This window comes from Salvelinus alpinus, chromosome 32, assembly GCF_045679555.1.
Source record: "Salvelinus alpinus chromosome 32, SLU_Salpinus.1, whole genome shotgun sequence".
Taxonomy (NCBI): domain Eukaryota; kingdom Metazoa; phylum Chordata; class Actinopteri; order Salmoniformes; family Salmonidae; genus Salvelinus; species Salvelinus alpinus.
In genome coordinates this window covers 30,749,779-30,754,049 of record NC_092117.1, presented here as the reverse complement: position 1 = coordinate 30,754,049, position 4,271 = coordinate 30,749,779, and positions in this window count along the sequence as shown.

Sequence of the window (4,271 nt, the reverse complement as noted above, 5' to 3'; positions counted from 1 at the left end):
TTTGCAGGCACTGGTCTGGCTGCAACGCACACTATATGTCTAGTAACGTTAATTTTAAAAATCTAACACAGCGATTGCATTAAGAACTAATTTATCTTTCAATTGGTGTCCAACTTATATTTTTTAGTCAAGTTTATGAATAGTTTTTTTATTATAATAGGCGCTTCTCCAAGATGGCGCCGGCCAGAATGCATGCAATGTTTTTACAGATTACATTGTATAACCACGATTTATGCTGCTAAATATGCACATTTTCGAACAAAAGCTATATGCATTGTGTAATATGATGTTACAGGACTGTCATCTGAAGAATTCTGAGAAGGTTAGTGAAAAAATTTATATATTTTGGTGGCGATAACGTTATCGACCCTTTTGGCTTGATTCAATGCTGGGTGATGTTAGCTCATGTGGTATGCTAATATAACGATATATTGTGTTTTCGCTGTAAAACACTTAGAAAATCTGAAACATTGTCTGGATTCACAAGATCTGTGTCTTTCGATTGCTGTATGCTGTGTATTTTTCAGAAATGTTTTAGGATGAGTATTTTGGTAATTGACGTCGGTCTCTGTAATTATTCCGGCTGCTTCCAACGCTATTTCAGATTGCAGCTGCAATGTAGAAATGTGATTTATACCTGAAATATGCACATTTTTCAAAAAAAAACTATCCTATACCATGAATATGTTATCAGACTGTCATCTTATGAAGTTGTTTCTTGGTTAGTGGCTATATATATCTTTATTTAGTCGAATTAGTGATAGCTACTGATGCAGGAAAAAAATGGTGGAGAAAAAAAGTGGTGTCTTTTGCTATCGTGGTTAGCTAATAGATTTACATATTGTGTCTTCCCTGTAAAACACTTAGAAAATCTGAAACATTGTCTGGATTCACAAGATCTGTGTCTTTCGATTGCTGTATGCTGTGTATTTTTCAGAAATGTTTTAGGATGAGTATTTTGGTAATTGACGTCGGTCTCTGTAATTATTCCGGCTGCTTCCAACGCTATTTCAGATTGCAGCTGCAATGTAGAAATGTGATTTATACCTGAAATATGCACATTTTTCTAAAAAAACTTATCCTATACCATAAATATGTTATCAGACTGTCATCTTATGAAGTTGTTTCTTGGTTAGTGGCTATATATATCTTTATTTAGTCGAATTAGTGATAGCTACTGATGGAGTAAAAAACTGGTGGAGTAAAAAAAGTGGTGTCTTTTGCTAACGTGGTTAGCTAATAGATTTACATATTGTGTCTTCCCTGTAAAACATTTTAAAAATCAGAAATGATGGCTGGATTCACAAGATCTGTATCTTTCATCTGGTGTCTTGGACTTGTGATTTAATGATATTTAGATGCTTGTATTTACTTGTGACGCTATGCTAGGCTATGCTAGTCAGCTTTTTTACTGTGGGGGGTGCTCCCGGATCCGGGATGAGTACCAAGTAAAAGTTAACCTCTAATGACTTTGAGAATGATTAGTTGCTGCATTCAAAGTCGGCTGTGCTACACCAGATGGCACCATATCACACCAGGGCTATAAGAACTGATCCGATGGACATTGGACCATACAATTTAGAATGTAAACCTTATGTATACAGTGCCTTCGGAAAGTATTCAGACCTCTTGACTTTTTCCAAATGTTGTTATGGTACAGCCTTGTTCTAAAATTTATTAAATAAATAAAAATTCTCAGCAATCTATACACAATACCCCATAATGACGAAGCAAAACAGGTTTTTAGACACTTTTGCAAATGTTTTAAAATTTAAAACCAGAAATATATTATTTGCTTAAGTATTCAGACCCTTTACTATGAGACTCAAAATTGAGCTCAGGTAAATCCTGTTTCCATTATTCATCCTTTAGATGTTTCTACAACTTGATTGGAGTCCTGGGGTAAATTCAGTTGACTGTACATGATTTGGAAAGGCACACACCTGGCTATATAAGGTCCCACAGTTGACAGTGCATGTCAGAGGAAAAAACCAAGCCATGAGGTCAAAGGAATTGTCCGTAAAGCTCTGAAATGGGTACCAATTCTTTTTGTGCAGCATTGAAGGTTCCCAAGAACACACTGGCCTCCATCATTCTTAAAAGGAAGAAGAACAAGACTCTTCCTAGAGCTGGCCGCCAGGCCAAACTGAGCAATCGGGGGAGAAGGGTCTCAGTCAGGGAGGTGACCAAGAACCCAATGGTCACTCTGACAGAGCACCTCTGTGGAGATAGAAGAACCTTCCAGAAGGACAACCATCTCTACAGCACTCCACCAATCAGGCATTTATTATACAGTGGCAAGTCAAATCAAATCAAATTTTATTTGTCACATACACATGGTTAGCAGATGTTAATGCAGGTGTAGCTCCGACAATGCAGTAATAACCAACGAGTAATCTAACCTAACAATTCCACAACTACTACCTTATACACACACAAGTGTAAAGGGATAAAGAATATGTACATAAAGATATATGAATGAGTGATGGTACAGAACGGCATAGGCAAGATGCAGTAGATGGTATAGAGTACAGTATATACATATGAGATCAAATCAAATCAAATCAAATTTTATTAGTCACATACACATGGTTAGCAGATGTTAATGCGAGTGTAGCGAAATGCTTGTGCTTCTAGTTCCGACAATGCAGTAATAACCAACAGTAATCTAACCTAACAATTCCACACTACTACCTTACACACACACACAAGTGTAAAGGGATAAAGAATATGTACATAAAGATATATGGATGAGTGGTGGTACAGAACGGCATGGCAGATGCAGTAGATGGTATAGAGTACGGTATATACATATGAGATGAGTACTGTAGGGTATGTAAACATAAAGTGGCATAGTTTAAAGTGGCTAGTGGTACATGTATTGCATAAAGATGGCAAGATGCAGTAGATGATATAGAGTACAGTATATACATATGAGATGGGTAATGTAGGGTATGTAAACATTGTATTAAGTGGCATTGCTTAAAGTGGCTAGTGGTACATTTTTACATAGTTTCCATCAATTCCCATTTTTAAAGTGGCTGGAGTTGAGTCAGTATGTTGGCAGCGGCCGCTAAATGTTAGTGGTGGCTGTTTAACAGTCTGATGGCCTTGAGATAGAAGCTGTTTTTCAGTCTCTCGGTCCCTGCTTTGATGCACCTGTACTGACCTCGCCTTCTGGATGATAGCGGGGTGAACAGGCAGTGGCTTGGGTGGTTGTTGTCCTTGATGATCTTTATGGCCTTCCTGTGACATCGGGTGGTGTAGGTGTCCTGGAGGGCAGGTAGTTTGCCCCTGGTGATGCGTTCTGCAGACCTCACTACCCTCTGGAGAGCCTTACGGTTGTGGGCGGAGCAGTTGCCGTACCAGGCGGTGATACAGCCCGACAGGATGCTCTCGATTGTGCATCTGTAGAAGTTTGTGAGTGCTTTTGGTGACAAGCCGAATTTCTTCAGCCTCCTGAGGTTGAAGAGGCGCTGCTGCGCCTTCTTCACAACGCTGTCTGTGTGGGTGGACCAGTTCAGTTTGTCCGTGATGTGTACACCGAGGAACTTAAAACTTTCCACCTTCTCCACTACTGACCCGTCGATGTGGATAGGGGGGTGCTCCCTCTGCTGTTTCCTGAAGTCCACAATCATCTCCTTTGTTTTGTTGACGTTGAGTATGAGGTTATTTTCCTGACACCACACTCCGAGGGCCCTCACCTCCTCCCTGTAGGCCGTCTCGTCGTTGTTGGTGATCAAGCCTACCACTGTAGTGTCATCCGCAAACTTGATGATTGAGTTGGAGGCGTGCATGGCCACGCAGTCGTGGGTGAACAGGGAGTACAGGAGAGGGCTCAGAACGCACCCTTGTGGGGCCCCAGTGTTGAGGATCAGCGGGGTGGAGATGTTGTTACCTACCCTCACCACCTGGGGGCGGCCCGTCAGGAAGTCCAGGACCCAGTTGCACAGGGCGGGGTCGAGACCCAGGGTCTCGAGCTTGATGACGAGTTTGGAGGGTACTATGGTGTTAAATGCTGAGCTGTAATCGATGAACAGCATTCTCACATGGGTATTCCTCTTGTCCAGATGGGTTAGGGCAGTGTGCAGTGTGGTTGCGATTGCGTCGTCTGTGGACCTATTGGGTCGGTAAGCAAATTGGAGTGGGTCTAGGGTGTCCGGTAGGGTGGAGGTGATATGGTCCTTGACTAGTCTCTCAAAGCACTTCATGATGACGGAAGTGAGTGCTACGGGGCGGTAGTCGTTTAGCTCAGTTACCTTAGTCAGAAA